This window comes from Schistocerca gregaria, chromosome X (genome assembly GCF_023897955.1).
Source record: "Schistocerca gregaria isolate iqSchGreg1 chromosome X, iqSchGreg1.2, whole genome shotgun sequence".
NCBI lineage: Eukaryota > Metazoa > Arthropoda > Insecta > Orthoptera > Acrididae > Schistocerca > Schistocerca gregaria.
Window position 1 is genome coordinate 19,562,401 of NC_064931.1, and position 22,345 is coordinate 19,584,745.

General features: G+C 39.3%; 1 protein-coding gene across 2 annotated transcripts in view; it reads right to left on the reverse strand.

The window, feature by feature from the left end:
* Nucleotides 1-22,345, reverse strand: part of LOC126297721 (N-fatty-acyl-amino acid synthase/hydrolase PM20D1-like) — a 211,721-nt gene that overhangs the window by 55,591 nt on the left and 133,785 nt on the right. The gene's annotated exons all lie outside the window — the stretch shown is intronic.

The window sequence follows — 22,345 nt, forward strand, 5'->3', positions numbered from 1 at the left end:
AAAACTCATTAAAATATAAAAATTACTTAGGATTTTTTCTTAAAATGTCATTAACATATATAATGTATTGGTTATATTTTTTTAAAAAATATTAAACTTTATTCATAAGTATGTGCTCTTTTCTGCCCAAGTTTTTAGATAATTATAATGAACTCTCCAATTTAATAATATCATTCCTACAACATTCCATGAGACAAGTTTTTTTTCAGTGATTCTAAATTAATATTCAGCAAACCTCCTCCTTCCACTTTGTGACAGATTTCAGTGCCCATACACTACACAGTTTGAGCCTAAAGTTTCGAATCATGAACATTCAGCATAAAATTATTGTGATTCCAGGTGTTATATTCATGCTGATATTGATTTGCTATAAATAAACTGAGATTGGTGTGAACAAATATCATCAATTCATAAATGTATGATTAAGAATCATGTAGTATTCTTAGATTTTTTAGGAGTGTGCAATATGATTTTCTTCACTTTGCATTATGAATATTCCTAATGACATTTTTTGGAGTGTTAATAATGTTCAACCTGCCCCAAAATATTCCATACCATGTTACTGATTTAAAGCAGCTGTGATGAATTTCTTTCCTGATTTTCATGCTGGTTGCATTATATATAATCATCACTGCAAACATCAGTTTATTTAATTTATTTAGGAGGTATTGTATACATGAGGCCACTGATTTAACTTTCTATTTTTTAAAAGTATTAACTGAGTTTTTCAATGTTTGATTTCAGCCTATTTAGATTAAATTAGTTATCTAATTTTCTAGAGTATTTATGGCAGTTTGAGAAATTTTGTCAGTGTTAGTTTCATGATTATAGATGTGTCCTCTGGGAAGAAAACTGAACGACAATCAATATTGAGTGTTACATCATTTATGTAAAACATGGATGGGCAACCGGTGGCCCATATACTGGATCTGGCCCATAATTGGTTTCTATCTGGCCCACAGAAAAAATTCATGGGAGAGATAATGAGGCACTTTCATCGCACTCCACCCGGTACACATTTTTGGAAATTTCCACCAACATTCATCTCATGATGCAGACCAGTGAAAGTTTTGCTTACTCAGTGCAATTTGAAATTCCATTTCTCATCATTGTAGAATTTTAACAACCAAGCCAAATGTTTTTCTAGTGTGAGTGTGAAATTGTGGGCTATGTGTGTGCAGAGAGTAGTGGAAACAGCTCACTGCCTTGAAGGGGTGTGGGGAGAAGTATTTTCGCCTCTGGATCAGTGCTGAAACACACACACACACACACACACACACACACACACACACACACTGGTGGATCACAGATGTTGGAAGTAGGCAACAAGGACACAAAATTTACCAATTAAGACACAAAATGTACAAATATGAACAACAGCGGCAGGGGCAGTATCTTGGCAAAAACACTAGTTATTGTTGTCAGTTCAAGTGTAAAGTTCTGTGGTAGCTGTTTGTCAGTTTTGTGCAGGTGTTTCTATGCATCTTTAATGCATTCATTTGCAAAAGTCTAGTATTAAGATGAGAAAAGTAAATGCTGGTGAATTTCATCAATTCCAAGAGAAAGGATTTTTCTTTGCCATATATAAAGATAAATATGTCTGTTTGTTGTGTAGCGAATCACTAATTGTTGTGAAGAAATGTAATATTAAAATGCACTTTTTTGTGAAACACACTGTCGAACAACAGCTTACAGGTCAATTACAGAGAGACAAGTTAAAATACTTATTTCTAATTTGGACAAGCAACAACAAATGCTTGTCAAACCAAGGACTCAGTGCAACAATTCAGTTAAAGCTAGTTTTATAATAAGTAGAAAAATAGCCAAATCCTTACAGATTTTTGCTGAAGGTGACTTCATAAAGGTGTTTCTCTTGGACATTTCAGATGTACTATGTTCTGATAAAGAAAGAGTGTTTGAACAAGTATGCTTATCAAGACAAACATTCCTTCAGCAAAGTGGTATGTGGCTGATGACATTAAGAAAAGTTCATGTGATCATACAATACCATGCGAAGCATTTTCAATCACTTTTTATGAGAGCATTGATTTGTCAGACACATCTCAGTTAGCAACTTTTGTTCATGTGTAGATGTTAGTGTAATATAAAAGATGAATTATTAGCATTACAGCCATTAAAAGAAACCACTAATGTTAAAAATATTACTGAATAAAAGAAAAATACCATTAAAATGTTCAATGTGGATGATCTCTTTTGATCCACTGTTGATGCAGGACAGCAGCTGGTCAAATAGTTAAGACGGAATATCTCGAAACAACCATACAATCTTAGAAGATATTTTATTTTATTTTCATAACCAGTTTCAGCAATTTAGCATGCCATCTTCAGGCCTCATGTCTGTACATGAGATGCATATGGGGTCTGAAGGTGGCACACTTAATTTCCAAAACTTGGTGTGGAAAAAAAAAAATAATAACTTCTCAAATCGCATAGCTGTCTTGCAATTTACCTTTCAAAAATCACATGTGAGTGCGGCTACAATTGGGAGATGGGAATATATTAGACAAGCTTACACCTGAATAGGAGAGGGAAAGATAGGTTGGCTGAGCTTCTTGCAGTTAATATATGAGGTGCCATCATCACACGTAGCAAGATCCCTGCAGTGTAGCCTGGTGTCAAAGGGCACCTTTTTTAGGTTGGAATCAGTATTCAGGCATCTTGTTTTGAAAGAAGTGAAAATAACAGAAGCACCCCACAAAAATGCTTAACACTGCACAGAAAAGCAAGGTTAACTTATATCATCAACATATTAGAGGATAGTGTAATAAGGTAGAAGAGCTTGTTGTCTGGAAAATTTAGAGAGCTCTGAAAGGATAGACATCCTGTGCCTTTCTAAGCACCACATAACCACAGAGTTAGATAAGTCACATATAAAAGATTATGCTACTGTAGTTTCCTCATGCAGAAATAACATGAGAAAAGGAAGAGCTGTTAAATACATTAAGACAGAACACTAGTTCAAAAACACCGAGACAAGTAGATTTTGTAATGAGCAGCACCTCTAGAAGCATGGGCTTGTGAATTAATACTAAAAAATTCTCTTTTAATTGTAACTGTTTATAGATCCCCACTGGGAAATTTTTAACTATTTATAAAGGATCTGGATTCCTTACTGTGCTGTCTGTCAGACAACAGCAAGCAGTTAATAATCTGCCATGGTTTCAGTGTAGATTTTTTGAAGGATTCTGATAAGAAAAATGATTTGAAAACCTTATTTGGATTGTACAATTTGATTTTAGTAATTAACTTTCCAACACGAGTAGATAAAGACAGTGGGATCCTAATTGATAATGTCTCCTTTGATGAAGCTCAAAGCATGAAAATAACTATTTACCCAGTAATAAATGCTCTCTCTGATTATGTTGCACAGTTACTTAGGATAAACATCATAGTGCCTTACAGTATGGATACTCCTCAGAGCAAATCAGAATAATGAATGACTCCAGGACAAATGTTTTTACGAACAGTTTACAGGAGATGACATGAGATGTAATTTACAATGAACCAAATCATACCATAAAATTTAATTTATTCCATGATAGATTCATATCATTATTTAAAAATAGTTTTCTGCATAAGCTAATGAGAAAGGACACTAAACAACTATGTAAAAAGCATGGATCAGTAGAGGGATTAAAGTATCTTGCAAAAGGAACAGTGAAATTTATGTTTTGGCAAGAACAAGCAGGGATACTGCAGTAGTTGAACACTACAAGAAACTGCTCAGAATTACTAAGAAAGGTTATTAAAAAAGCAAGGAACATGCACATAAAATAGGAAATCGGTACTTCCGACAACAGACTTAAGGCTATATGGAATGTAGTGAAACAAGAGACAGAGCAACCAGCCACAGAACAAGACAACATCGCTATTGAATTGAATGGAAGGGCTATAAATGATGAGTCACAGGCAGCACATGCACTTAATAATAATTTCTTAAATACAGTAGAAAGCACAGGGACAAACAGTTCAAAAGCAAAATCACAGCAGTATGTTGAAAATGTAACTTTCATAATATTCAATCATAAGAGTGAATCACCAACTTCTCCTTCTGAAATTAAGAAAATTATATATTCTTTCATAAAAAGGCTCACCTGGTTTTTACGCTTTTCCAACAGAGTACTAAAAATTTGCTCCCATGTAATAAGCCCAGTCTTATCTGAGACATGTAATGTATCACTAACTTAAGACATTTTTCTAGAGAGAATGAAGTATGCCATTGTTAAATCACTTTAAGAAAGGTGACAAGAGAGATATAGATAACCACCAACCTGTTTCACTGTTGATATTATTCTCCAAAATTTTTGAGAAAATGATGTGTTCTAGAATAGTGCCTCACATCAGCAACAATAGTATCGCTAGCAAATTAAAGTTTGGGTTTAGGAAAGAATATTTACATGGTCACTCACCAGAGTTTACAAGCATTAAATAGTAAAATAGTGCTGGCTGGTATTTTCTGCAACTGCTCAAGGCATTTGATCGTGTGAATCACAGTATTCTCCTGGGTAAATAGACATTTTATGGAATTGATGGCATAGCCAGCCTATGGATAATGTAGAGAGTTGTACTTAGTAATTCAAGCAATATAGTCCAGGAACATAATTCTGACTGGAGAGAAATCATGTATGCGGTCCATCAAGGCTCAATCTTAGGTCCACTATTGTTTCTCATACATGTAAAGGAGTTTCCATCCAATATATAAAAAAAAGAATTTGTTATTTTTGCAGATGACACTAGTATTGTAATCAGTCAAAACACGAATACAGATCTTTATGAAAGAAAGTCTTCATTGTGCAAAAATGGGCTGTAAGAATAATATGTGGTGCTCGAGTATGATCATCTTGGAGACGTCTTTTTAAGTAGTTGGGTGTTCTGGCTACTGCTTCACAGTATATTTATTCCCCCTTGAATTTGTTGTAAATAATTCACTACAGTTCATAAGGAACAATGAGGTACATAGTACAATACCAGAAGGAAAAATGATGTGCATTATTCCACATTAACGTTGCCTTTAGCACAAACAGGTGTGCACAAGGCTGCAACAAAAATTTTTATCACTTACCCAATGATACAAATTAGCTTGTGATGTGAATACAAAATGATTCATTCTGCAACATTACAGTCTATCGTGCAAGATGGTCCATGGAAAATGTAACTAAATAACTAAATAACTATATAGCTAACTAAATAGCTTCTGTGTTCCTGGCAATACAGTATACTTTAATTTCATTCATCAAAGTCAACTTTAAAATCTCTCAAAGGACTAATTGTAGTGAACATCCAACATGTTATGAGCGCAGAAAAAGGTCAGTGAAGTTTCCACATCAATAAAGTACCATCTGCTCAGAAGATGACAAGTAAAGATCTGAAGTATCTGCATGGCATCAACTGCTGTGTTTGTTATTATGATTTTTACTTGTGCACTTACTGTATTTCACACATGTTCAACATGGTCCTATAATATTTTATTTAAAAACTTTCAATATTTACTTTTTGAACTAGTTGAACGTATTTAAGATGACTGGGTGGACACTAACTGTTTAATTTTGAAAAGTTGACACGTACAGCTGGACACTAACTGTTTAATTTTGAAAAGTTGACACGTACAGCTAACTGCAATGACTGTAGATTTATGATAGCAGTGTACCTAAACATGAAGAACTATGGGAAATAATATTGCTGGCACTGACAAAGAGCCAAAGAATGTACAGAAAGCAATATCCAAAATATGTTTAATGGTAAATTCATCTGTATGTCCAGAACTTCATAGAACAATGACTGCTAAAAATGCATGGCTAAATTTACAATCTGCATTTGAAGATATGACTTTATTAGTAACATTGGGCTGCTACAATACTTGATGAATGTACTAAACTGTCAGAAGGTCAATAAATAAATACATAAATAAATAAATAAATATAAAACACAATGGTGAACACGAGAAGCTGAACACCAATTTGCAATGTGCGAAATTTCAAGTTGTTTAAATGTTATGAATGTCAGCACATATGTCATTAGGCAAGTGAGTGTAGAGCTAATAAATCTTCAAATTCTGTGAATATGGAAAATGAAAATGCATTAATGGCTGTAACTTCATCTTTCGCATCACAGTGATGGTTGGTATGTAAATTCTGCATGTACATGACGCATGATGAACAAAAGAGACTCATTCAACAATTTCATTTGACCAGAACTGCAAAAGCTGCACTAGCAGATAACAGCAGTCTTGGGAGAATTATAGAAGGCAACATTCATCTTGAAGTTACTGGAGATGAGAAGAATAAGCAGATAACTGTTAATAATGGTGTATGCAATGGATATTATTTGCTGTCGGTTAGTCATACAACAAGGCATGGATTGTGCATGTTTTCTGACAATGTGCTGTGTGGTATATACAACAAAAATTATATGATTGTCTCCGGAACACCAATAGCAACTGCAACTCAGGTAACTGGCATGTATCAGTTAGATGCAGTCTGTAACTATGCAAATGATGTAGGAATCAACAGTTATAAAATGTGACATTGAAGAGTGGTAAATTCAAACTGTGTAAGCGCATGTGTATTAAAAACAAAACTGCCTGATGGACTGAACTGGATAAATATCTACTTAGAACTGTGTATGTTTTGCATAAAAGGTAAGCGCTCTCAGCAATCTTTTTGTAAAGCATCAAGTAGAAAAGCAAAACACCTACTTGACAGAGCATTCTGATGCTTGTGAAGCAATGATCATGGCCTGTGAGTAGGTGTACATTACCTTCTCACTTTTATGGATGATATATCAAAGAAGTCGTTCCATGACATGCTAAAATCAATAAAAGGAGTCTGTGACATTTTCATTGAGTTCAGATCATGAGAAGAAAATGTACCTGCTCAAATTTAAAACATTTCAAACATACAAGGGAAAAGAGTTTTTCAGTCAGGGTATGAAATCATTCTTAAAGGGGAATGGAATTCAACATGAAACGACAATTTATTACACACCAAAACAAAATGGAGTTGTGTAACAACTGAACTAGATGATTGTTAAAAAAAACAATATTGAAGCTGATAGATGCAGGACTACGTAAACAGTTTTGGGCTGAGTTAGGACAGTGATTTATTTGAAGAATCTATATCCAACCAAAGCTGTTCAATGTGTTAATCCTGCAGAATCATGGAATGGTCACAGACTAAATCTGAGCCACATGTGAATAGCTAAATGCTTGATGCCCAAAGATAATACACCTGCAAATTTTGTAGATGTATCAAAATAAAATGAATGAAGTTAGAACACAAATTCAAAGCATTTATCTTTGTTGGATACTACAAAGATTCTGAAGCATACTATCTGATTGATCCAAATTCACCTAAGACATTTGTGAAGGCCTGTGATGTGCAATTCATTGAAAATTCAAAATGCAATTGTGCAACACTAATCTGATTCACGATAATGATACAGGCAGTGCTCAGCTTGCAGCAGCATACAACAAGGGACGCTGATGTGTCAAACACAGAAGACATGCAGTGAGAAATTAGAAAATATTCACATGAAAGAAAACTGAATCCCAAATATTTTAAAGATGATTTTGCTTGTTTTACTAGGATTTCTGAGCAAAATTCATATAAAGAAGCAATGAGTCATGACAGCTGTGAAAAATGATGTATATAAGTCATTACTTGAAAACGAGATGGACTTTGATTTACTACCAGGCAGAAAGGTAATAAATTCTAACTGGGTATTCAGTGTCAGAGAAACTGAGATGGGAAAAGCTGAAAATTATAGGGCTTGTTCTGTCATAAAAGGTAATTCCCAGATACCAGGAGTGGACTTTGATGAAATGTTCTTGCTTGTTGTTCATCATTCTTTACTTCACATTCTCTTAGCTTTAACAGTGGAATTTGACTTTGACATTGAACCCATGGATATGTGAACTGCACTGCTGTACGGTGATTTTGATGACGTTTACATTCATCAAACCGAAGGCTACGGGAGAGGAGGCAAATGTATGCTGAAGAAGGCAATTTATGAAAATGTGACACAAAGTAACAATGTGGATGCAACTGAACTGTGGTATTGACCTTCTAGGCATGGTTGAACTACAGACAACACGAGCCGTATGCCTCCTTCCTGGTGGAATGACTGGCACTGGTCAGCTGTCAGATCCCCTCTGTCTAATACGTGCTGCTCATGTGTGGTTGTTTACATCTATTGGTGGGTTTAATGACATCTCTGAACAGTCAAAGAGACTGTGTCTGTGATACAATATCCACTGTCAATGTTGTCTATCATTGGTTCTGGGAACCGGGGTGATGCAAAACAATTTTGAGGTGTATGTAGTGTGCATTGGATGTGAAGATTTCAAGTTCAATTGTGTCCACATTGTTATTTTGTGTCACATGTTTGGTGTCAGAAGTTAGATGTGACATTACATAAAATGAATCTAAAGAAGTCATAATATGGCCCCTACAGAATTTTCAGACAAAATTGCACTGGACAGTCTAGAAGGTGTCTCAGAATCATCAGAATGGGGTACCATCACATGTGGACTGCCTGAGGCATCCATTCTGTGTCCACTACTTTTTATTATCTTTAGTAATGATCTACCTCTTTGTGCAGAATAGTGTAAGTTAACCATCTTTGCTGAGGACACTATGCTATTATTGATAATTCGATAGACAAACTTGAGGTGTTAGCTAATGAGGTTTTAGGGATTATTGTGAATTGGTGATAATTTTCATTTACTGTTGTATCTCAGTTGTACATTTTTAATTAGATTACATGTTTTGATCACTCTGGACCATATTCAGATCTAAAACAATGTAAAAATAAATATGTACAATATAATATTTTACAGTAAGTAGAAAAAACAAGAATTGTACAAAAATGTAGAATTAGCCTATGTAGCTACTTCAGAAACCCATCTTGTCTACCCAAACCACATATCATAATATTGTGATTTGCAACTGTAGTCAGTGTTTTAAATAGGTGCATGTGGAGACAGGTGTGGAGGAATTTGGGGGGGGGGGGGGAGGGGATGTAGGGAGGGGAGTGAGAGGGTGGGGGGGGGGGGGGGAATGTAGTGAGGTTGTTGGAAGAATTTTCGTAAATACCTAGACAGATCCTACACATTTCAAGATGATTATGTTGGCTATAGTGTATTGTGAATTGATTGAACATAAATGGTCTCTCTGTTACTTACAGTAAAACAAACTATATTCAGTTTCACATTATCCCTAAAGATGAAGAAATAGGAGAGTAACTAGATGACCAGCAGATAGCTAGGTTGGATGATTCAAAATACCTGGACTTACATACTGATAGCAAACTTAACTGATAAAATCACATCATGGATCTTTACAAAAGACTGAATTCTGCAACTATACTTTATTATGGTTATTTTCATGCCCTTATGACAAATGGAATCATATTTTGGGAGTATCAGCCACTTGCTAGAAAAGTGCTATGTGCACAGAAAGGGGCCATAAGAATCATGAGAGGAGTGCACTGCAGAGCCACAAGCAGAAATCTTCTTAAGGAACTTGAAATCTTTACATCCAGTGCACAATATACACACCTCAAGAAACATCACCCCAGTTCTCAGAACCGATGATAGACATTGACAGTAGATATTGTAAAACAGACAATGCAAGAGAACATACTACTGGGTATTAGAGGTACCGATGTGTACAGAAACCTGGACCACCACCTCTGGAGGTCTCACTGTATGGTGGTACAACATGCAATGTGTGGTTTTTGTGAGCAATAAAAAGGGTGGAAATGATGTTTATGTTGATTTCTATTCCAATTTTCTGTGCAGGTTCCGGAGCTCTCAGAACTGAGGTGACGCAAAACTTTTTTTGATATATGTATATTCTCCACGATGTGTTTCATAAGGAAAAAAAGCCCCTTTTCAAACCTGACAGTGTGCATCACGGCCATGATAATAGAAGAAAAGATAATACCCATTATGAGCATGCAAAGCTGAGTATGGTACAGAAGGGGATCCACTTCAGTGGCTGTAACATTTTTAATGCTCTCCATTCACAAGTTAAGTGTTTAGTAGATGATGAGCTCTTGTTTAAAAAAACTTAAGGCAGTTCCTATTGCAAGGGTCACATTATTTTACAACTATTTTAGACTACGGAAGAGTTCTTGAACTACAACAAATAGTACCCATGAAACTGTAACTCTAAGATATGTTCCCACATCTTTATTGATCCTGTCTATTTATTGTTGTAAACATGAATATTTTTCTATAATATATTTTATGTAATATTTAAATGCAAAATTTATTTTCCTGCCATAGAATCTAAGCTGTAGATACTTATGTGAAACTGATTAGTACTGTTTGCATAACACAATAACAAATTTTTAAAACTGAAACATTCCATATACTGTGATATATTCACAACATGGATCACTAGATCATGAAAAAAATAAATAAGATGCAAAATATACTCATTCTATCCATTTACATAGAGGAGTTGATCATCATCTTGAATGGAAAAAATGGGTGGAAGAAATAATTAATGCATCAAGTTGAAATGAGAGATCTTGGCTAACTCGGTTGGTACCTTGGCATGAGAAGGAAATGAAGCAGAAAAACAAGGCCAATTAGTGTCAATCAAAGCAATATGCAGCAAACATATTCAAGAAATTTGGAAAATTGCAAACTGGTTACACATTGACTCAAACCTTGTTTGAAGCTGTAAAAATGTGAAGAATACCTTCAAGGATTAGCCCGTGAATTATGAATTGTTTTGTTTTCTTTTAGGGTGTAAAAACAACAAAGGTCATATGCACCCATGCCAGAACCACAGAGCATGGAGACAAGGAAGGGATTAAAAGCGACTACATGTTAAGCCCAATCAACATAAGGAAAGGCAGCTAAAAAACAGGGACTTTCTGCTGGTGAAAGGGCCATAAAATATGCCATAAAGGTCCTGAACTAAAGATTAAATGTCCTTTGCCACATTGCTACAGTAGATAAAAAGTAAAACCCAGTTGACAGCCCGTGTGTCATTCACTAAAATGGCCGATAACTTAAATGGCAAACATAAATTAGAATGTAAGTGGTTAAAAAAAGGGGCATCCTGTCAGAAAATGGCAAACAGTCAAAGGTTGAGGACAATGAGCATAAAATGGTGGTGGATCACCACTTAACAGATGGTGATGGTTAAAAAGACAGTGCCCAATACGCAACACCGCTAAAATGATCTCCTCATGGTGAGAGGGCCGAGGGGAGGTCGGCCAAGCCATTGGGAGAGGTTTAATTCCCCAGAGTTTGTTGCCATGAAGGGGAGACCAATGGGATGACAAAGTGACACCACCTGCTGACAGATGGCAACACAAAGATCATCAGAGGGAATGGAAGGACTAGTGGGCCAAGGTACAAGGACTGCAGCCTTGGCAGCAGTGTCGGCGGCCTTGTTTCCCATCAGACTGAGGTGACCAGAAACCCACAAACATCACAGAGGCTCCATTAAGAGTGGGTAAATGAAAGCTTTCTTGGACCCATTGCACTAAGGCATGGGCATTGTACAGCACACAGAGGCTTTGAAGAGCACTGACAGAGTCGGAGCAAATTGCACAGCTGCAAAGCCTATGCCGCTGGATGTGCTGTGTGGCCTGATACAGGGCGATGAGCTCCACTGTAAATACTGAGCAGTGTTCCCGAATCCAATACCAAAAACTGTTGGTGCGAATGACAAAGGCACATCTGACAAGGTCAGTCCGAGAGCCAGCAGCGTACAGATAGGACTACCGTGAAGTGCCATGCAAATGTCAAGGAACTGATGGTGATAGAGCGAGTCTGGAGTAGTGTCCTTAAGAAACAAATTAAGTCCAACGTGAACACAGGCCACTGCATGAAGCCAAGGTGATGAGTTCACACCAGTCACGAAAGTGGCAAGTAGCATGAAGTTACACTGCCAGAGCAGTAGGCAAAAACGAACTCCTGGAGGTAAGAGAGAAGAGAGACACATCCCATACTGGTGATCAAAGGATTCATTGAAGAAGGACACATAGGATGGGTGGCCAGGCATGGCATACATATGGTATGTGTATACACTGAGGAGAAAATCATGGTGGTATGACAATGGTAGATTGTACCAAGACGGTGTAATATGAATGGATGTGCAGATGCATAAGCAAAACACTCACAGTCTAGTTTTGAATGTACAAGGGACTGGTACAAACTGAAATACCACTGAGGACACATAGGACACTGAGAGATCCCATACAGCAGGCGGCCAGGTAAGACATGTGGGAGGACCAGGAAAGTTTCCTATCGAGCATGACCTCCCCCCCCCCCCCTCCCCCCCAGGAATTTCGTACTTTCAATGAATGGAAGAGCAACAGGCCCAAGATGTAAATATGGTGGAGAAACCAATAGCACCACCAGAAATTCATACAAACGGTTTTGTCAGTGGAAAAGCCCTTGTCAATGAGTGAAGATGTTCAAGACTATGCTGGAGACTCCACTCAAGAAGACAAAGTCCATGGAGAACTGCAATAGATTCAAAATCATCGATGAAAAGGGAGCCAGAGATACCTGACAGGAGACAAACCATTATAGGGTTAATGGTGATAGCAAAGAGGACAACACTCAGGACAGAACCCTGAGGTATACAGTTTTCTTGGATAAAGCTGTCCAACAAAGCAGAGCCTTCATGTACTGTGAAAACTCAGTCTTAAAAATTCCTGAAAGAAACAGGGCATGTGGACTTGGAAGCCCCGTGTGTAGAGAGTATGGAGAATACCAGTTTTCCAGCACATATCGTAGCCTTTCTTCAGATCAAAAAACATGGCCACAGTCTGGTAATTCAAGAGAAAACCATTCATGACCTAGGTTGACAAAGCAACGAGATGGTCAACTACAGAATGGCAGGCTCGAAATCCCAATTGTGGAGTAGTTAGTAAATTGTAAGACTCGAGCTACCATACCAGTTGTGCATGAATCATACGTTCCATCATCTTGCTAACAGTGCTGGTGTGAGAAATGGAACAGTAGCTATAAGGAAGGTGTTTCTCCTTAAGAGTCTTGGGTATGGGTATGACAGAAGCTTCACACCAGTGCCTGTGAAACATGCCATCTGCCCGGATGGGATGGTATGTATGAAGGACAAAGTGCTTGCCTGCAAGAGAAAGGATCTGCAACATCTGAATGTGAGCATTGTCTGGCCCTGTGGTGGAGAATCAGGATGAAGTGAGAGCACAATCTAGCTCCCCCATTAGAAAGAGTGGCTTTGTGGCACTCATGATTCTGAGAAGAGGAGGGTATCACCTGAGCCTCCCCACTCGTTTCCAATAGAGAAAGTCAGGGTGATAGTGGGTGGTGTAATACGTCCGACTGTAGCCACTTGTGCCAACTCGCCATGAGCAGCCAAGGAGGAGGGAGCCAGACACCCTGGGGTGAGCCCCAGAGGAGAGAACATTGCAGTCATTCCACAAGCAGATTTTTGAACTGACATCCATTCTGTATCGATTTTATAGCAGTCTTCGATGAACAATTCCACTTAAGGTCAACTCTTATGTCACTTGCTTTAATTCTATCTTGTGTATTTTCCATGTTGGCATTTCTGTCAAATAAGTCTTTCATGAACATTATTGCTGTGTAAAGTGCACTTTTGTTTCACATGTCTTAAGTCCGTGTGTCATCTAAATGTACAGTGTTCTCATCTGTCATATGATGAACAGTGTTATTGTGAGCAGTTTATTTTTGATTTACACATGTCTTGAATACATGTTTATTTTCCATACATCTTGTGTATGTCTGTGATGTTATCATCAAGTTCATTGTGTTCAATGTCATTTGTGTTCCTCATGTATTGTTTACTTGTTCTGATCTTCATATATTTGTGCACATCTTGTCATATGTACATATGCAATATAATCATCATGTTCAATGTGATAGTATTCTTCATGAACAGTTTACTTGTAAGGAAATTTATTTATCTTTAGACGCCTTGTACCTCTTTACTAAGGGCAACCATATATGTTAATGGTCAACTGGGCTTGACACACTAGGGCACAACTGGACACTTTGCCATTACTTTCAACCTTCCATATCAGAAGCTTAATAGCCATGACAAGGAGCTGTGTAATATGTCTGACCACAGCCACTTTTGCCAACTCGCCGCAAGTTAAGGAGGAGGACGAGGAGGAGGGAGCTGGACACCCTGGGGTGAGCCCCCGAGGAGAGGATACTGCAGTCATTCCACAAGCACGCAGTGGGAAGCCGGGTAGATGCCCTCACCTCGCTCGAGGAGGGACACATTGTGAAGGGCCAATCTGACAACGAGAAGCATGCCAATAACTGATGGACAAAATGGTTCAAATGGCTCTTAGAACTATGGGACTCAACATCTGAGGTCATCAGTCCCCTAGAGCTTAGAACTACTTAAACCTAACTAATCTAAGGACATCACACACATCCATGCCCGAGGCAGGATTCGAACCTGCGACCGTAGCAGTCACACGGTTCCGGACTGAAGTGCCTAGAACCGCACGGCCACCGAGGCAGGCTGATGGACAAGTGCAGCCATTAGGATGGAATGCCAAATATGTACACATGAAAGCATGTGAGTTCTTCTGGCCTGACAGGAGTCATTTTACCTGTGTTAGAAAGTGGGGATCTGCTGAAAATTACAGCACCCCACAGGCACAGGGAGAAGCGTACACAAAGCGCGGGGAATTGGCGCAGGGAGGCATGTGTAAGAAGTCAGCATTCTTAAGATGATGTTTTCTTTGACAGTAAGAACATTCCTTATAAATCACAGATGCCGGCAGGTTTTGAGATGAAGCCGAAACCTGAGTCTGTCCACGCCTCAAGCAGACAGAGTGGTTATAAGGAAGTGTTGTGCAGATGCTCTCACAACACCCTCAGAATGCAGGAAAACATCATAAGATTGTGAAATCGTATGAAAGTTTCCGATACATGAGGCATACACCAGCCCATGCCAGATAGGAAATTCTCCACCCCACACGGAGAATTATAGCTATGAAACAGTGCTCTGTCATTGGGCTCTGTCATTGGGCTGGATTGAAAATTTTGTCTGCCAATGACAACACTGAAAGGAACAATATTTTGAAGAGGAGTTGAGGTGAGAGATGGAGGAAAAGTGAGATGGGGAAGTCATAGATTTCCAGAAGGCTTTTAATATCATTCCTCATTAGTGACTATTTATCAAACTGTGTGCATATGGAACATCGTCTCAGTTGTGACTGGGTTCGTGATTTCCTCTCAGAGAGGTCACAGTCTGTAGTGATAGACGGTAAATTGAGTAGAAAAGAAGTGATATCTGGTGTCCTGCAAGGTAGTGTCATAGGCCCTCTGCTGTTCCTGATTTACATAAATGATCTAGGTGATAATCTGAGCAGCCCCTTAGTTTGTTTGCAGATGATGCTGTATAATTTAACGTCTAGTAAAATCATCAGACAGTCAATTCCAGTTACAAAATGATCTAGAGAGAATTTCTGTATGGTGCAAAAAGTGACAATTGGCACTAAACAAAGAAACATGGGTACTAAAAGAAATCTGATAAATTGCACAAATCTAAGGGCTGTCAATTCAACTAAATACCTAGGAATTACAATTACGAGCAACTTAAATTGGAAAGATCACACAGATAATATTGTGGAATAGGTGAAACAAAGACTGCGCTTTGTTGGCAGAACATGTAGAAGATGTGACAAACACATTAAAGAGGCAGCCTACACTACACTTTTTTGTCCTCTGCTGGAATATTGCTGCATGGTGTGGTAACCTTACCAGGTAGGATTGATGGAGGACATCAAAAAAGTGCAAAGCAGGGCAGTTCGTTTTGTGTTATCGCACAATAGGGGCAAGAGTATCACTGATATCATACACGAGTTGGGGTGGCAGTCACTGAAACAAAGGCAGTTTTCTTTGTGGCGAGATCTATTTGCGAAATTTCAGTCACCAACTTTCTCTTCTAAATGTGAAAAAATTTTGTTGACACCCACCTACATAAGGAGAAATCATCATCGTAATAAAATAAGAGAAATCAGAGCTCTAATGGAAAGATTTAGGTGTTTCTTTTTCCCACACACCATTGGAGAGTGGAATGGTAGAGAAGTAGTATGAAAATGATTCGATGAACCACCTGCCAGGCACTTAAGTGTGAATTGCAGAGTAACCATGTAGATGTATATGTAGATGGAGACACCACAAAAGCAAGAGGACATGGGCGCTCTTCCACCAATAGCCAACATCTGCCTTTCGACACCGTGATAGCGCAGCTTCAGCCACACGACTGACAACTGTCAGACAATGCACAGATCATACCCGGGCCCTACCACCAAGCCACGACTGCTGATAAGGGCAGCCGACTTGTGTCACATAGCTCCGAGGCATTGCGCAGAATTGACGCAGTGCCTGCCGCTGACAGCAGTACACAACGAACGATAATGATAAATGGTGAGACGATTCATCCCCTCCTCCTTCCCCTAAATAACTGAGTCGTGTCCATGCCCATTAAAACTGGCCCTGAGAGTTATAATTTTGTTTTGGTTTGTGTAAACAGGACGAAAATAAATACATATCTTTCATGTTTTGACCATATGAACCTCTTAATTATGCCTCTTGATTATGAACCATTTCTGTTTGATTTCATTTCACGATCGATATCAAGTAATTGTTGCCACCTAATGTGAGGCAATCTCATGAGTCATCTGTTTGCCACTTCACATCCAACAGCAGAAAGAAGACTTCACAGCTCACTAGAATGGTGTTCGATATCTACAAAATAGTGGACCAAGGTGTTGGAGATAGCAATAGGGTCTCCTATGACATTATCTTATAGAGTCAGGCCGGAAATTGAGGAATGGACCTTGGTCCCAGAGAGCCATCAGAGGTTGGCCCACATAATGGAAGAGGGAGTGGAACTGTTAAAAGAACTGGTGAAGGAAATTCAGCTAGCTTTTTTGCTATCCTGAAGAATGCAAACACATTGCTCACACAACTGTTTATAACGAATGCAGTTTGACATCATAGGATAATAGTTAATGGTTACAGACATGGAGAGCATGTCTCCACATGCAAATTGCATTGCCGCATGCCTCAGTCCACCAAGGGACTGGAACAGTAAGGGTAAGGATGACGTGCATGGAATGGAACATTCTGTAGTGGTAAGGATAATGTTGGTAAGGTATTCTACCTGATCATCACAACTGGGGAAAAGTTGGTCATCAAAAGTTCCCAGGGTGGAGTAAGGCCTCCGGTCAGCCTTAGAAAGCTGCCATTTGGGTTTGCATGTAGGTACGGTAGGAGTCAGCAAATGGATGGCACATGGGCAAAGGGTCACTAGAGTACATGCCAGAGACAATGGTCAAGCTGGGAAGAGCAGAATGAGAAGTTCAAATGGGAATAGGTGTGCTTGGAATCTGAAAGGAATGTGGGTGTTCCAGTGTTAAGGCAGAAGAGGTTGTGTTGATCAAGAGGGTCACCCAATAGAGCACCTCTCTGACAGGTTTGGCAGAGCCCAAAGGGGATGGTGTGCATTAAACTCACCAAGTACCAAAAAGGAGTGAGGGAGTTGCCTAGTAAGCTGGAGGAAGTCTACCTTGGTGACACCGAATGATGTGGGGATGTAAACAGTACAAAGGGAAAAGGTGAAACAAGGAAGGAAAATGCAGACTGCAACAGCTTGCAGCCAGGTGTGCAAGGAGATGGTGTGACTATGAACAGCATCCCAGACGAGCCTCATGACTCCCCCATGAAAGGGAATGCCACCCTCGGAGGGAAGGTCAAAATGGACCAGAAAGGTATACAAGAAGTCAAAGTGGTCATGAGGATGCAATTTTGTTTCCTTGTTGGATCTAAGGCTACAAATGTCCCACTGGAGGAGAAGAAAGGGGAGGAGGGAAAAAGTGAAGGGGTGTACACCTCAGTGGCTGACAACTGCCACACTTCAAAGAATCTATGCTGCAGGGTACAGGGGCTGGAGGATCCTGCTCTATGAGATCTACAGAGGTGTTGGCATTCTCCCTCGGTTGGTCTGTGGAGTCCAGGGGAGAAAAACACTTGACAGTGCACACTGGCGGAGGTCGACTGGATGAGGGTATCACATGGCAATGCCATTGAAGAGGATCTCTGAGTCAGTGAAGCAGAAGACTGTGTGCCTTTGTTTGATTTGTTGGAGCCATTGCAGTTGGCAGATGATGATTCAGATGTTTGTTGGCTGGAGAGACATAAAACGTGTTCATGGAAATATACCTTCTGTTCTTTCTGGCCTGCTGGTAGTATAGCAGGAGATTGCACCATGTGAGGTGAAAATTTAGTGGCTTGCTTTACAGCTGGAGGAGAAGGAATCAGAGATGCTACCATTCCACTAGGTGGTTTTACAACCACGGTGCTGAATTTGTGGTTGCATGTCTGCATGGACATGTCCTTCTTGGAGCAAGATGTAGCAAGAACAGTACTGTCAAGTGCTGGATGGTAAAGCACAGGGTTTACAACTAGTGAACAACTTGCAAGCAACAGGGTAAGGAATTTTTTCATTCACCCGGATCTCCCAGAAAGACCACTCATCGACATATACAACACAATCTTGGGAGGAGGCTGCATTGTCGCCATTGCAATTGACACAGTTGAGGGAAGGAGGCAGACAATCGCCTTTGTGAGCATCCCTACCACAGGTTACACATTTTTGAGTATGGTTGTAATGATGACACTGGCAGCAGCACATCAGATTCAGAGTGTATGGTTGGATAACTTCATAGCCTCCTTTGATCTTGGATGGAAGCACGACTTTATCGAACATGAGAAAAAGAGTGCATGTGTGCACTAAGGATGCATCCACCTTTTTCATACCTCCATGGACTATAATAACGCTATGATGAAGGGGTAAGTCTGGATTTCTGATGCAGTCTGACCGTCAAGCAGCCTAGTGTAAATAACACCGTGTGAAGAATAGCCCTGGAGGAGTGAAGCTGCAAGCAGTTGTTATGCTTGAGAATCACAAGTAGTCTCCAAAAGCAAAGTGTCATTGTTTAAACAAGAGCAAGATTTTACAGGGCCAGTAATTGCATCAACACCTTTCTCAATAATAAATGGATTAACCATAGCAAAAGACTGACTGTCTTCAATATGTGAAACAATGAGGAACTGAGGTGCAGCTGGGAGCGCCTTTGATTCGTTAGCGTCATTCTGCTTATATTTAATAGATAGACTGACAAGAAAATGTTTGGCTCATTGCGAGTAAGTTCTTCATGATTGCCAGCATCTCCAACAGTGCACTCCTTCCAACTAGGGTGGCCTCCCCTCAGAGGGGGGCTCACCCACCTTAGGTGATTGTTCACATCTCAGGCCACACCTGAACACCAGGCAAAGGGTCCAGTTGGCAATTTAGGAAGGTAACAGCTCAGGCAATCACCCCTCCCTGGGCCTGGACTGTACCAGGGAGTAAATGCAAACTCTACCTATTGATCCAGGGCCAAAGCACAAGAAGGGTAGGAGAAACAGGGGGGTGGGGGGGTGAGAAAAGAAATAAATGAAAAATGAAAAAACTGTGGAGGGTCTGTTCTGATGTTGGACTACTGAAAATCCACAACACAGTCCCAAATACATCTCAGACATGTTCTGCAAGGGAGGGGAAAAGAATAACAAGAGGATAGAGATGCAGCACAGAAAGGAAAAGATGCTGCAAAGGCTGGACCCCATTCTAGCCAAGCAACAAGTTGCCAAAGAGTGCTGAGCCCCCTGGGGAATGAATTGTGTGTTAAACACAGCAAGAAACAAGTAAGTGTATTCTGTCGTAAGGGTCTACGTGTTGCATGCATCCGTAAGTTATGGACATGTGCTCGCCAGCTGGCCTGTCTGGAATGCTGACGATTCGCTTGGTCAGTAGATGTGCGTCCAGCCACACTGCAATGGAGTATACGACTGGCCACCATCGGCAGCGGGCAGTATTAACTAGGCCGTCTTGGGCGCGAATCTCTCTCTATTCTTAGCTCACCATGGAGCCTTTCGATATGACCGTAATTAGCAGCTGTTAGGATGTCAGACACAGTAATGATGGGTGCGTGTAGCGTGCGTGTTTTATAATCCGTCTTTGCTAATAAAACTATTTACATTTACTTCTCATGTTCGCGTATTGCCGTACTTCAAGAACCCACCGCTTACAACCCCTGACAAAATAGTCATGTAATCATGAAGGGGATAAATTGAAACTGCCACTGTTAAAAGTGCAAGGGTTAAATGGGGGAAAGCTACATAAGTATGGAGAAGTTGACTTAGAATTAATTCTTGGCCAAGGCCAAGACCAAGATGAAGGTGAAAATAAAGATAAATACACACCATGGGTGCAAGTAGTTTCAAATAATGAAACGCGTTACAACCGTGTACTTGGATTTGATTTCTTGTCCACTAACAAGGCAGAGATATTTATCACAGAATGAAAGATCAGACTAGGCCATAGTAACTACAACCTTGGAAATCATTCTTCAGTTCGTACTCAAAGGAGCAGCAATATTGACGTCAGGGGAATGGACCACCCAAACGATGCATCAGTCCAAACTGTCTGAGTCTATGTTCAAATTGATCAGCCCCAGCAGATTCCCAAGGGAGCAGGAAAGACAATCTACATTGAAAGTAAGTAACCCCAATGCAAGGAAGGAACTTTGTTATTAATTGAGCGATCCGAGAAAAGTGAGTTATTGGATACAATGTATTATTATGTTGCTAGAAGTGTAGGTGTCACTACAATGGTGAGACAGAATGTCACAAAGGTCCCGGTTACAATAACGAATATGAGCAATGAGGATGTTGTTTTGCCAGGAGAAACAAAAGTTGTTGAAGTGTCGAACATAAGTAAAAATGACATAATACAGATTCCAGATGAGGTAACAAATGCTGCAGTTATCAACACACAGATTTTTGTAACAGTACCACAACATTTCAATGAGGAGACAAAGTTAATAATGAACTGAAGCAAAAGATTTGGGAAAAGATAGAACATTTGACAGTTGATGAACAGAAGATTTTAGCGCCTGTTTAGCTGGAGTATGCAGATTTATTCCAAGAACGCGTAAATTTACCTGTCAGTCATTTAGTTCAGCATCATATTCATACAGGGAATGCTGCCCCAATCACACAGAAACCTTGCAGAATACCATTTAGTCAAAGGGAGTTGGTAGAAGATATGGTTAAAGAACAATTAGAAGACGAAATTATAAAACCAAGAGATCCTTCAGACCCACTATGGTGTTTGTCTGTTGTAATTGTAAAGAAGAAATCAATTTCAGGAGAACCACAGTTCCGTTTTTGTGTTGATTGACGATCTTTGAATGCTGTGAGCACACCCGACATTTACCCCCTTACAAAATTTAGTGGAAACCTTGGATTACTTGGGCAGATGTCGATTTTTTTCAGTATGTGATTTAACAAGTGGTTATCACCAGTTAAGAATGCATCCAGATGATCAAGCAAAAACTTCATTTGTAACAGCAACAGGGGTATACAAGTATCTTCGTATGCCGTTTGGAATTTTCCTGAACAACAAAATTTGAAAGAACTACAATCATTCTTGGGATTGTCAAATTTCTACAGATGATTCGTAGACGGTTATGCAAATATAGCACGTCCAATGACACAGCTACTGAAGAAAGGAGCCACATTTAATTGGTCAACAGAATGCAAAAAGGCAATGGAAGAGCTTAAAACTGCTCTAACCACAGTCCCAGTGTAAGTCAATCCAGATTTCAGTAAATCTTTTATTCTTGCAACCGATGTATCCAATTTTGCCAGAGGTGCAATCTTGTCTCAAGAAGCTGATGGTCATGCACATCCAATCTCATTTGCTTCCAGATAATTAAACAAAGCAGAATGTAATTATACTACTACTGAGAAGGAGCTTTGTGCTTTGGTTTTTGGTATAACACATAATAGATGTTTCTTAACAGGAAGAGAATTTACAGTTATTATAGATCATGCTGCACTTATATGGTTATTGAGCTTAAAGGATCCAAGTTCCAATTAAGAAGATGGGCATTAAGACTGAGTGAGTATAAATTTAAGGTTATTCACCAACCTGGTAAACAATATGTGAATGCTGAGGCAATGAGTCGAAAAGTCAATGTTTACGTTACAATAAGTCGAGAAGAAGATTTAAAGGCAGCTCAAGAAGAAGATCCACAATGCAAATTATGGAAACATGATCACTGCTTTGTCAAAATAGATGGATTATTGTGCAAAATCACTAGTAAAGGAAACTGCCTAGTTATTCCAGAAAGCATGAAAGAGCAAATCATGAGAGAGCAACATGATTCTTTATTATCAGGGCATTGCAGCAAAAAAGCAACAAACATTAAAATATCTCAA